The sequence below is a fragment of the Bufo gargarizans genome, unplaced genomic scaffold (assembly GCF_014858855.1).
Source record: "Bufo gargarizans isolate SCDJY-AF-19 unplaced genomic scaffold, ASM1485885v1 fragScaff_scaffold_416_pilon, whole genome shotgun sequence".
Classification (NCBI taxonomy): domain Eukaryota; kingdom Metazoa; phylum Chordata; class Amphibia; order Anura; family Bufonidae; genus Bufo; species Bufo gargarizans.
In genome coordinates this window covers 15,483-29,551 of record NW_025334112.1, presented here as the reverse complement: position 1 = coordinate 29,551, position 14,069 = coordinate 15,483, and the positions used below count along the sequence as shown (strand labels likewise).

Here is a 14,069-nt window from a genome sequence, read left to right as displayed (position 1 = left end):
AAGAAGGGCCGTTGGGGCCCCTCTGTTTATCTGATCTGTAGGGCCAGTCTACTCTTCTGACGCCATTGGTTTGGAACGTGCGGTTCTCATCCTTTCCCGTTGACGTGGAGCTGGGGGGGCGCACTCTGTGATGTTCGGCAGGTGGTGAAGGGGGCACAGATTGTGTGACGTGGGTGAGATGATAAGCCGTGCCATGGCCTGGCATGCTGTGAGCGTGGCTCCTGCCATCGGACGGCAGGGTCGTGCTGGTCCGGCAGATCCCCCAGGTTCGGAGGTGACCGTGATGGACCTTTCTGGGTGGAGCGGGCTCGGTCACCCCGGGGTTTTCCTGCAGCAATCTTCTCGGCTCTGCTATTCCTGAGCAATCCTGGGTATGTGGGGAATGAGGCACTAGCCAAACACAGGCGCACGCCACCCTCTGCCACCCGCCTCCTGCTCCCTCTGATCTCCTGTCAAATATAGGGAACAATAGGCATCTCCAGTTACAGAGCGGGAGGGGTGGGGGTCCAGGCGGACTGCGATGAGCAGGGGGACATTGCTGGGGGTTAGACATTTGTCTCCATATGTTGAGGGCTGTGTATGGGCAGCTAGCTGGTGCTGGGCACAGGTCTGGGCAGAGCGTGGCTCCTGGTAGAGGGCCATAGCTGTCCCATCACTGCCGCCTTCTCTTTGCTCGGGGGATTACAGCAGGGAAGGTGTGTGAGAGTCTGCACAAGTGGCTGCCTGCTCCGCAGATTCCTGCTGCTCCCAGGTGAGGCTCGTGCACACCTCCGCTCCACGCTCCACACCTGGAGGGGCTCCGACCGACTCCGGGACTCCTGCAGGACGCCTCATCAACCGCAAGGTCAGAATATCCAATATATAACAGGGGGGGGCACTTAATACCCAGCAAAGAGATCCTGCCCAGAAGAGCTCACAATCTAAACCTCACCCGTAAAAAACAATCTAACATCCGACATATTATATACCCTTTACTGTGTATTATAACATCTCCCCCTCCGTATTATAATAATCTAAGGTCACATCCTGTGTATTATAACATCCCCCCCTCCGTATTATAATAATCTAAGGTCACATCCTGTGTATTATAACATCCCCCCCTCCGTATTATAATAATCTAAGGTCGGATCCTGTGTATTATAACATCTCCCCCTCCGTATTATAATAATCTAAGGTCGCATCCTGTGTATTATAACATCTCCCCTTCCGTATTATAATAATCTAAGGTCGGATCCTGTGTATTATAACATCTCCCCCTCCGTATTATAATAATCTAAGGACGCATCCTGTGTATTATAACATCACCCCCTCCGTATTATAATAATCTAAGGACGCATCCTGTGTATTATAACATCCCCCCTCCGTATTATAATAATCTAAGGTCACATCCTGTGTATTATAACATCCCCCCTCCGTATTATAATAATCTAAGGTCACATCCTGTGTATTATAACATCTCCCCCTCCGTATTATAATAATCTAAGGTCACATCCTGTGTATTATAACATCCCCCCCTCCGTATTATAATAATCTAAGGTCGCATCCTGTGTATTATAACATCTCCCCCTCCGTATTATAATAATCTAAGGTCGGATCCTGTGTATTATAACATCTCCCCCTCCGTATTATAATAATCTAAGGTCGGATCCTGTGTATTATAACATCTCCCCCTCCGTATTATAATAATCTAAGGACGCATCCTGTGTATTATAACATCACCCCCTCCGTATTATAATAATCTAAGGACGCATCCTGTGTATTATAACATCCCCCCTCCGTATTATAATAATCTAAGGTCGGATCCTGTGTATTATAACATCTCCCCCTCCGTATTATAATAATCTAAGGTCACATCCTGAGTATTATAACATCCCCCCCTCCGTATTATAATAATCTAAGGTCGGATCCTGTGTATTATAACATCCCCCCTCCGTATTATAATAATCTAACGTCGCATCCTGTGTATTATAACATCTCCCCCTCCGTATTATAATAATCTAAGGACGCATCCTGTGTATTATAACATCCCCCCTCCGTATTATAATAATCTAAGGTCACATCCTGTGTATTATAACATCACCCCCTCCGTATTATAATAATCTAAGGTCGCATCCTGTGTATTATAACATCTCCCCCTCCGTATTATAATAATCTAAGGTCACATCCTGTGTATTATAACATCCCCCCTCCGTATTATAATAATCTAAGGTCACATCCTGTGTATTATAACATCTCCCCCTCCGTATTATAATAATCTAAGGTCACATCCTGTGTATTATAACATCCCCCCTCCGTATTATAATAATCTAAGGTCACATCCTGTGTATTATAACATCCCCCCTCCGTATTATAATAATCTAAGGTCGCATCCTGTGTATTATAACATCTCCCCCTCCGTATTATAATAATCTAAGGTCGCATCCTGTGTATTATAACATCCCCCCCTCCGTATTATAATAATCTAAGGTCGGATCCTGTGTATTATAACATCTCCCCCTCCGTATTATAATAATCTAAGGACGCATCCTGTGTATTATAACATCCCCCCTCCGTATTATAATAATCTAAGGTCACATCCTGTGTATTATAACATCTCCCCCTCCGTATTATAATAATCTAAGGTCACATCCTGTATATTATAACATCCCCCCCTCTGTATTATAATAATCTAAGGTCGCATCCTGTGTATTATAACATCCCCCCTCCGTATTATAATAATCTAAGGTCACATCCTGTGTATTATAACATCTCCCCCACCGTATTATAATAATCTAAGGTCACATCCTGTATATTATAACATCCCCCCCTCTGTATTATAATAATCTAAGGTCGCATCCTGTGTATTATAACATCCCCCCTCCGTATTATAATAATCTAAGGTCGCATCCTGTGTATTATAATATCTCCCCTTCCGTATTATAATAATCTAAGGTCACATCCTGTGTATTATAACATCTCCCCCTCCGTATTATAATAATCTAAGGTCACATCCTGTGTATTATAACATCCCCCCCTCCGTATTATAATAATCTAAGGTCGCATCCTGTGTATTATAACATCTCCCCCTCCGTATTATAATAATCTAAGGTCGCATCCTGTGTATTATAACATCCCCCCCTCCGTATTATAATAATCTAAGGACGCATCCTGTGTATTATAACATCTCCCCCTCCGTATTATAATAATCTAAGGTCGCATCCTGTGTATTATAACATCTCCCCTTCCGTATTATAATAATCTAAGGACGCATCCTGTGTATTATAACATCCCCCCCTCCGTATTATAATAATCTAAGGTCGCATCCTGTGTATTATAACATCTCCCCCTCCGTATTATAATAATCTAAGGTCGCATCCTGTGTATTATAACATCCCCCCCTCCGTATTATAATAATCTAAGGACGCATCCTGTGTATTATAACATCTCCCCCTCCGTATTATAATAATCTAAGGTCACATCCCGTGTATTATAACATCCCCCCCTCCGTATTATAATAATCTAAGGACGCATCCTGTGTATTATAACATCCCCCCCTCCGTATTATAATAATCTAAGGTCGCATCCTGTGTATTATAACATCACCCCCTCCGTATTATAATAATCTAAGGTCACATCCTGTGTATTATAACATCTCCCCCTCCGTATTGAAATAATCTAAGGTCACATCCTGTGTATTATAACATCTCCCCCTCCGTATTATAATAATCTAAGGTCACATCCTGTGTATTATAACATCTCCCCCTCCGTATTATAATAATCTAAGGTCACATCCTGTGTATTATAACATCTCCCCCTCCGTATTATAATAATCTAAGGTCGCATCCTGTGTATTATAACATCCCCCCTCCGTATTATAATAATCTAAGGTCGCATCCTGTGTATTATAACATCCCCCCTCCGTATTATAATAATCTAAGGTCACATCCTGTGTATTATAACATCTCCCCCTCCGTATTATAATAATCTAAGGTCACATCCTGTGTATTATAACATCCCCCCTCCGTATTATAATAATCTAAGGTCACATCCTGTGTATTATAACATCTCCCCCTCCGTATTATAATAATCTAAGGTCACATCCTGTGTATTATAACATCCCCCCTCCGTATTATAATAATCTAAGGTCGCATCCTGTGTATTATAACATCCCCCCTCCGTATTATAATAATCTAAGGTCGCATCCTGTGTATTATAACATCCCCCCCTCCGTATTATAATAATCTAAGGTCACAATAATAATAATTAGCTTAGAATAGAGCAGAATGGCGCAGGTCCGCGTGCCCGTATGGCGGGTGACATATACTCGATCGCCCAATCACGTTGCTTCACATAGAACGGTGACAGCTTCGAACCATCCATGAAGATCCCGCTCTCCAGTGGGTGCAGCCAGGAGTCGGGCAGAGTCATCATAAACCGTAGATCCTGCCCCATTTGTGCCGCCATAAAATAAACCTCCCGCAACTTCAGACCATTCCTGGGCCGTTCCCTACCCACAAAAATCATGTCCCAAACCCTCCAAAGATGTAAGAACCCCTCAGGGATCCTGACAGGAGCATTGTGTGGGGTAATTCCCCTGTAATTCCTGAGATTGCCCTTTTTGGTAGATGAAACCCCAGCAGATATTCCTCACAACTGTCCCTCTCTGACCTCAGGAATGGTGAAAGCTTCCTCTAGGTCCCAGGATGAAGTTCTAGCTTCTTAATAGCATCTTCCAGTATTTTGGGTTCTCTGACTGATTGTTCTGGGCAGACTAGATGGGCCAAACGGTTCTTATCTGCAGACACATTCGATGGACAGTGGTGGTCTCTTACTGCCACCCTTTATGTAGATGTCACGTGTGCGTCCCTCTCTCCAATGGCACTGTGACCTCAGTAGAGATGAGAAATTCCCGTAGGTCCCAGGATAAAGTTCTGGCTTCTTAGTTATGTCTTCCAGTATCTTGTGTACTTTGATTGTTCTGGACAGTGGTGATTTCTTGCTGCCACCCTCTATCTAGATGTCATATGTATCCCTCTCTCTACTGGTCTCCTGCTCTCTGACCTCAGTAGTGGTATGAGCTTCCTGTTAGTCCTGGGATGAACTTCTGGCTTCTTAGAGGTGTCTTCCAGCATCTTGTATTCTCTGGATGATTGTCCCGGACAGTGGTAGTCTTTTCTTAATACTCTCCTGTGCCCCTCTCTCTAATGTTCTACTCCTGTACTGTGACCTCAGCACTGGTGAGAGCTTCCTGTAGGTTCTGGCTTTTTCGAGGCATTCTCCAGCATCTCATGTTCTCTGGCTGATTGTCCTGGACAATGGTGGTCCATATTCTTATCACCCTCCATATAGATATTACATGTGCCCCTTTTTCTAATGGTCTCTTCCTGCAATGTGACCTCAGTAGTGGTGAGAGCCTCCTGTAGGTCCTGGGATGAAGTTCTGGCTTCTTAGAGGGGTCTTCCAGCATCTTGTGTTCTCTGGCTTATCATCATGGACAGTGGTGGTCCATTCTTATCATCCTCCATGTTGATGTCACATGTGCCCATCTCGCTAATGGCAAGCTTCTGCACTGTGACCTCAGTAGTGGTGTAAGCTTCCTCTGGCTCCCGGGATTAAGTTTTTGGCTTCCTAGCGACATCTTATGTTCTCCTGCTGATCTTCCTGGGGTGGCCGGGCCTTGAAGTTTTGGACATGTATTGATGACACTTGGTGTCTTTATAAAACCTCCTCCAAAAACCGCTGTGGATCCTGGACATCACACCAGAAAAAGTCTCTTACTCCAGGATCCTCAGTAACCAGTACACAGAGAACATCACCATCAGTTACCTCGGTGCCCAGGGCACACCCCCAGTCAGTTACTCCAGTACATAGGGCACATCCGCACCAGTTACCCCCACACTCAGGGCACATACCCAGTTATTCCCATACCCACAGCACATCCCCAGTCAGTTACCCCAGTCCCCAGCTCTTGCCAGTCCCCCCTTCACCTGGGGAACATCCATCATCACTTATCTCTAAGTCCAGACCTCCAGGCATGGCCTGGTCCATACAGTGTAAAGAAGGATGACTCCTATTTTCCATCTCCTCCTTTTCTAGGCCGTGGTCCTGTTGGATTCCAGGTTGGGCGTCCCACTGTAATCTTGAATTATCTGGAACCTCTTGGACACCCCAGTGATGGCGACTGAGCACCCGGTTACTGCTTCTATCCTGGCCCCTGAGCGTGGCCCTTATGAACAAGATAGACCGGTGGTACCAGAAGATGTCTACTGAAGGATTTACTGACATAATTGGATCAGAACATTACCCTTGAAGGTGTTACCATAGAGGGTCTGAACCTGTACAGTCACTGGTGAAAAGTAATGAGCAAAGCCCAGCGCAGAGGAAGGAGCCTCACAACAGGGGCCCCATATATTGTGTGTGGATAACTTTATAGGCTCCTCTCCAGCCCTGCCCGATCACCCTGAAGAAGACCGGACGGGAGTGGAAGAAACCAGGACAAGTGCAAGGTAATGTCATCACCCCCCGACATCAGCCCCTGGTCTACACACAGGCACCAGCCCCCTGACAATACACAGGCATCAGGACCTGGACAATATACAGGCATCAGCCCCCTGACAATATACAGGCATCAGGACCTGGACAATACACAGGCATCAGCACCCCGACAATACACAGGCATCAGCCCCCCGACAATATACAGGCATCAGCCCCCCGACAATATACAGGCATCAGCCCCCCGACAATATACAGGCATCAACCCCCCGACAATATACAGGCATCAGGACCTGGACAATACACAGGCATCAGCCCCCCGACAATACACAGGCATCAGCCCCCCGACAATATACAGACATCAGGACCTGGACAATACACAGGCATCAGCCCCCCGACAATATACAGGCATCAACCCCCCGACAATATACAGGCATCAGGACCTGGACAATATCCAGGCATCATCTCCCCGACAATATACAGGCATCAGCTCCCCGACAATATACAGGCATCAGCACCCGGACAATACACAGGAATCAGCCCCCCGACAATATACAGGCATCAGCACCTGAACAATACACAGGCATCAGCCCCCCACAATATACAGGCATCAGCCCCCGACAATATACAGGTATCAGCCCCCCGACAATATACAGGCATCAGCCCCCCGACAATATACAGGCATCAGCCCCCCGACAATATACAGGCATCAGCACCTGGTCTACACACAGGCATCAGTCCCCCACAATACACAGGCATCAGCACCCGGACAATATACAGGCATCAGCCCCCCGACAATATAAAGGCATCAGCACCTGGTCTACACACAGGCATCAGTCCCCCACAATACACAGGCATCAGCACCCGGACAATATATAGGCATCAGCCCTCCGACAATATACAGGCATCAGCCCCCCGACAATACACAGGCATCAGCCCCCCGACAATATACAGGCATCAGCCCCCCGACAATATACAGGCATCAGCCCCCCGACAATATACAGGCATCAGCCCCCCGACAATACACAGGCATCAGCCCCCCGACAATACACAGGCATCAGCCCCCCGACAATATACAGGCATCAGCCCCCTGACAATATACAGGCATCAGGACCTGGACAATACACAGGCATCAGCCCCCCGACAATATACAGGTATCAGCCCCCCGACAATATACAGGCATCAGGACCTGGACAATACACAGGCATCAGCCCCCCGACAATATACAGGCATCAGGACCTGGACAATATACAGGCATCAGCCCCCCGACAATATACAGGCATCAGCTCCCCGACAATATACAGGCATCAGCACCCGGACAATACACAGGAATCAGCCCCCCGACAATATACAGGCATCAGCACCTGAACAATACACAGGCATCAGCCCCCCACAATATACAGGCATCAGCCCCCCGACAATATACAGGTATCAGCCCCCCGACAATATACAGGCATCAGCCCCCCGACAATACAGAGGAATCAGACCTCCGACAATATACAGGCATCAGCACCCGGACAATATATAGGCATCAGCACCCCGATAATACACAGGCATCAGCACCCCGACAATACACAGGCATCAGCACCTGGACAATACACAGACATCAGATCACAACAAACTCCTAATAGACAGACATCAGCCCCCAGACCAACCCCTCCTAATACACAGATATCAAACTCCCAGGAAATTCCTAATACACAGGCATATGCCCAGATCTTCGTCTCGTCTTAAAATACAGAGAAGACAATTGCATAACTAGAGGCATTTGGAACACAATGTGAAGTCTGTACCTGGGCCCCTCTGCTTCTCCTACAGCTGTTACTCTGCACTGGGCGTCTGTGTGGTCAGAACGTGAATGTTACTTAAATTTACAGTTTGGCAAATCATTCATATACTGTATAGTCAGATGCACTTTTCTTTTTTTTACAGATGCTTTATTAGGTACAGTTGGGTGTAATGTGCAGTACAGTAGTTTGTATTATTCTGTACAGTCGGGTGTGTTGTGCGCTGTAGTGTTCTGTACATTTGAGTGTGTTGTGCGGTGTAGTATTCTGTACAGTCGGTGTATTGTGCGGTGTAGTACTCTGTACAGTCGGGTGTGTTGTGCGCTGTAGTGTTCTGTACATTTGAGTGTGTTGTGCGGTGTAGTATTCTGTACAGTCGGTGTATTGTGCGGTGTAGTACTCTGTACAGTCGAGTGTATTGTGCTGTGTAGTATTCTGTACAGTCGGGTGTATTGTGCGTTGTACTATTCTGTACAGTCGGGTATATTGTGCTGTGTAGTATTCTGTACAGTCGGGTGTATTGTGTGGTGTGCTATTTTGTACAGTCGGGTATATTGTGCTGTGTAGTATTCTGTACAGTCGGGTGTATTGTGTGGTGTGCTATTTTGTACAGTCGGGTATATTGTGCAGTGTATTATTATGCAGAGTTGGGTGTATTGTGCGGTATAGTATTTTGTACAGTCAGGTGTGTGGTGTAGTATTCTGCACAGTCGGGTATACTGCGCAGTATAGAATTCTGTACAGTTGGGTGTGTTGTGCAGTGTAGTATTCTGTACAATTGAGTGTATTGTGCAGTGGAGTATTCTGTACAGTCAAGTATGTGGTGTAGTAGTCTGCACAGTCGGGTATATTACGCAGTATGGAATTCTGTACAGTTGAGTGTGTTGTGCAGTGTAGTACTCTGTACAGTTGAGTGTATTGTGCAATGTAGTATTCTGTACAGTTGGGTGTATTGTGCGGTGGAGTATTCTGTACAGTTGAGTGTATTATGCAGTGTCGTTTTATGTACAGTCAGGTGTACTGTGTGGTGTAGTATTCTGTACAGTCGGGTGTATTGTGTGGTGTAGTATTCTGTACAGTCAGGTATATTGTGTGTTGTAGTATTCTGCAGAGTTCGGTGTATTGTGCGGTGTACTATTCTGTACAGTTGGGTGTGTTGTGCGGTGTAGTACTCTGTACAGTCAGGTGTATTGTGCAGTGTAGTATTCTGTACAGTCAGTTGTGTTGTGCAGTGTAGTATTCTGTACAGTCAGGTGTATTGTGTGGCGCAGTATTTCGTACAGTCGGCTGTGTTGTGCAGTGTAGTATTCTGTAGAGTTGGGTGTATTGTGTTGTGTAGTATTCTGTACAGTTGAGTGTATTGTGCGGTGTAGTATTCTGTACAGTCGGGTGTGTTATGCGCTATAGTATTCTCTACAGCCAGGTGTATTGTGTGGTGTAGTATTCTGTACAGCCAGGTATATTTTGCGGTGTAGTATTCTGTAGAGTTGGGTGTACTGTCTGGTGTAGTATTCTGTACAGCCGGGTGTACTGTCTGGTGTAGTATTCTGTACAGTCAGGTGTACTGTCTGGTGTAGTATTCTGTACAGTCGGGTGTACTGTCTGGTGTAGTATTCTGTACAGTCAGGTGTGTTGTGCGCTGTAGTATTCTGTACAGTCAGGTTTATTGTGCGGTGTAGTATTCTGTACAGTAGGGTGTATTGTGCGTTGTACTATTCTGTACAGTCGGGTATATTGTGCTGTGTAGAATTCGGTAGAATTGGGTGTATTGTGCGGTGTAGTATTCTGTACAGTCAGGTGTGTGGTGTAGTACTCTGCACAGTTGGGTATACTGCTCAGTATAGAATTCTGTACAGTCCAGTGTGTTGTGTGGTGTAGTATTCTTTACAGTCGAGTGTATTGTGCGGTGGAGTATTCTGTACAGTCAGGTGTGTTGTGCGATGTAGTATTCTGTACAGTCGGGTATATTGTGCTGTGTAGAATTCTGTAGAGTTCGGTGTACAGTCGGGTGTGTTTTGCGGTGTACTACTCCGTACAGTCAAGTGTGTTGTGCGGTGTAGTATTCTGTACAGTCAGGTAGGTTGTGCTGTGTAGTATTCTGTACAGTTGAGTGTATTGTGCAGTGTAGTATTCTGTAGAGTCGGGTATATTGTGCGGTGTAGTATTCTGTACAGTTGGATGTGTTGTGCAGTGTAGTATTCTGTACAGTCAGGTGTGTTGTGCGGTGTAGTATTCTGTACAATCGGGTGTGTTGTGCGGTGTAGTATTCTGTACAGTCGGGTGTGTTGTGCAGTGTAGTATTTTGTACAGTCGGGTGTGTTGTGCAGTGTAGTATTCTGTACAATCGGGTGTGTTGTGCAGTGTAGTATTCTGTACAGTCGGGTGTGTTGTGCAGTGTAGTATTCTGTACAATCGGGTGTGTTGTGCAGTGTAGTATTCTGTACAGTCGGGTGTGTTGTCCGGTGTAGTATTCTGTACAGTTGGATGTGTTGTGCAGTGTAGTATTCTGTACAGTCAGGTGTGTTGTGCTGTGTAGTATTCTGTACAATCGGGTGTGTTGTGCGGTGTAGTATTCTGTACAGTCGGGTGTACTGTGCGGTGTAGTATTCTGTACAGTCAGTTGTACTGTGCGGTGTAGTATTCTGTACAGTCGGGTGTACTGTGCGGTGTAGTATTCTGTACAGTCGCGTGTACTGTGCGGTGTAGTATTCTGTACAGTCGGGTGTACTGTGCGGTGTAGTATTCTGTAGAGTCGGGTGTACTGTGCGGTGTAGTATTCTGTACAGTCTGGTGTATTGTTTTGCAAAGTTGGGTGTACTGTCTGGTGTAGTATTCTGTACAGTCTGGTGTATTGTTTTGCACAGTTGGGTGTACTGTCTGGTGTAGTATTTTGTACAGTCGGGTGTACTGTGCGGTGTAGTATTCTGTACAGTCGGTGTACTGTGCGGTGTATTATTCTGTACAGTCGGGTGTACTGTCTGGTGTAGTATTCTGTACAGTCGGGTGTACTGTGCGGTGTAGTATTCTGTACAGTCGGGTGTACTGTGCGGTGTACTATTCTGTACAGTCGGGTGTATTGTTTTGTACAGTTGGGTGTACTGCGCGGCGTAGTATTCTGTAGAGTTGGGTGTACAGTCTGGTGTATTGTTTTGTACAGTTGGGTGTACTGTCTGGTGTAGTATTTTGTACAGTCAGGTGTGTTGTGCTGTGTAGTATTCTGTACAGTCGGGTGTACTGTGCGGTGTAGTATTCTGTACAGTCGGGTGTATTGTTTTGTACAGTTGGGTGTACTGTCTGGTGTAGTATTCTGTACAGTCAGGTGTACTGTGCGGTGTAGTATTCTGTACAGTCGGGTGTATTGTTTTCTACAGTTGGGTGTACTGTGCGGCGTAGTATTCTGTACAGTCAGGTGTACTGTGCGGTGTAGTATTCTGTACAGTCAGGTGTACTGCGCGGTGTAGTATTCTGTACAGTCGGGTGTACTGTGCGGTGTAGTATTCTGTACAGTCGGGTGTACTCTCTCAGGGTTGTTGTGGGGGTCGCTCACACTACAGCCGGTTCTCCTTACACGAGGACATTATTGCTGCTCTCACTGACGTCGTGTCATCATATAATCACCTCTCTGCTGTCAGCAGTCTTGGTATCACTGTCAGTCGGGCCCTCCCTGGGGACCTGGATTATCTGCCATTATGATGTTCAGGTATGTGTCCCAGAGACATAGAAACCACCTGCTGACAGATCACAATGAAAACCTTCCAACCACGAAACAAGCTGACAGAGGTTCAGAATACCAAGCCTGCAACCGCGGTTACATGCACCTGCATCCTGGCTTAACAAAGAATGCTTCTATTCACTGACAGAAAGCAGAGGCTCAGAAATAAAGTGTGACTGAAGGATGCAGACATCATGTTTCTCATCATTTTGCTCCTCCCAGGCCACACACCCTTGACGTCAGCGCATTGGCACCTCCATACGTTCATGTGTCTGGATATACATTATACAGTAGGCGGGTGCAGATACACTCAACACTGATAGTACAACACCAGGAAGCAAAGGTCATGGAATTCTGGAAATCCCAGGATCGGTAGACATGTTAATGATATGCAAATGATGAAAAGATGGAAACAATTTATTCAAAACCTCTGGATGCAATCAGTATGGAGTGTGAACTCCACTCGCACATGTACTCGCACTCACTCGCCTTCCCAGATATCAGTGAGGTTATTAATGGTTGTCTGAGGAATGTTCTGCCAAACTGAATGCACCTGGGCACACAAATCATCAAGATCGGCTGCTGGCAGCTCCGACTAATGACGTCCCAGGTGTGCTGGATAGGAGACAAGTCCGGAGACGCTACAGTCCATGGTAATACGTAGAACGAGCGATATGTGACCTGGGGTTGTCCTGTTGAAAAGCGGCTCCTTGGACACTTTGAAGAAATGGCGGGAACACTGGTTCCATGACCAAATCCACCGTATATTATACAATCCCGGGAGTAGGACTGGTGTGGTGTTCCCTAATAAAGGCCTCTGCATGGTGTGGTCCACATGATCTCCAGCCTGATATCTGGCTATCATTGCATCTGAGACCAAAGCAGGACTGATCACTGAAGAGGACAGATCTCCAGCCTCCACTGCCGTCTTGCTGTGCACCAGGATAGCCTTTGAGAGCGGTGAGCGGAGGTCAGTGGACACCTGTAGCTGGACGTCCGGCTCGTAGCCCAGTGTCGTGCAGACTTCTTCTGATGGTTGTGTGGACGCTGTTTGCCGCCCTAGGCTTGGGATGTGACATTTCACTTGCAGTAATGGATCACTCAGCGCCATTCTTTTAATCAGAGGACCTGTCCGGGCAGAGGTTCTCCGCTCTGCTCCTCTTCCTGTCATTCCAGTTCATCGTCTTCTCCCAACCACCAGGACACACAGCGTTGACCAGCACTGACATCTCAGCCATCTGCTGGAGTGATAGACCGAGGCCTCTCAGCTCAGGATTCTGTCCTCTCAGTGTCTGACCAGTGGTGGTAACTGGGACGTGGGTGAACAGGAGGCATCACACAATCATTCCACACAACTTCATCCGATTTCTGAGGTTTCAAATGTCATCATCTGCAGATCTTAGCGATAGCTGCTACTTCCTCGATTTGCTTAATCTTACGGTTTCTACTTCTTGCTGCTGGACTTTCAGAGGAGTGTACGACGTCAGAGTTTGTGGCCAGTTATCGGGTGTTTTATACACATTTGGGACTGTGACATCTGAATTGGCCTGCAATAATGTGGTCCGTAAAGCAACTTCCTCGATTTGCATAACCTTACAGCTTGTCCTTCTAACTGGCGCTGTACCACCAGGGTGACCAGATCAATGGCACCATCATCAGAACCCTGTTGTTAATTATGGAGACACCTCATGAGGGTCAGTAGGTTCCCCGCTGCTGCCTTGCAGGTGGGACCGATTTCAGTGATCTCTCCAGTCAATGATGTACACAGACCACAGGGGCCCCTTAACTGTGGCATTTTGTGGGGCCCTGTGGATGACATCTCATGGAGATCTCTATGAATAGACCACTGATTCTCATGTCTGTGTCCATCTCTCCATTTTCTAGGAAGCCTTGGGATGTCCAAGTCTCAACAGCCATAAACCTCAGACCTCGCCATCCTCTCCGCGCCTCAGGATGGGGCCTTCCCTACATGTCTCGCCCTAATCTGCAGGATAGTCACGCTGCGCCCTTCCACTGAAGGTATGATCCCTTCGTGTTGGGAGGAAATGTTCTGAACACACTGGGGTGCAGCGATAGGTGTGCAGTAATGGGGTGCAGTG

General features: G+C 46.6%; 1 protein-coding gene across 1 annotated transcript in view; it reads left to right on the top strand.

Moving 5' to 3' along the window:
* Window positions 1-575: 575 nt before the first annotated feature.
* The window catches only part of DLK2 (delta like non-canonical Notch ligand 2), a gene marked incomplete at its 3' end in the record, with an annotated part of 28,971 nt that continues 15,477 nt past the window's right edge, over window positions 576-14,069 (top strand). The window contains exons 1-3 of the mRNA XM_044273122.1: window positions 576-844; window positions 6,076-6,485; window positions 13,855-13,989. The remainder of the gene's footprint in view (window positions 845-6,075; window positions 6,486-13,854; window positions 13,990-14,069) is intronic.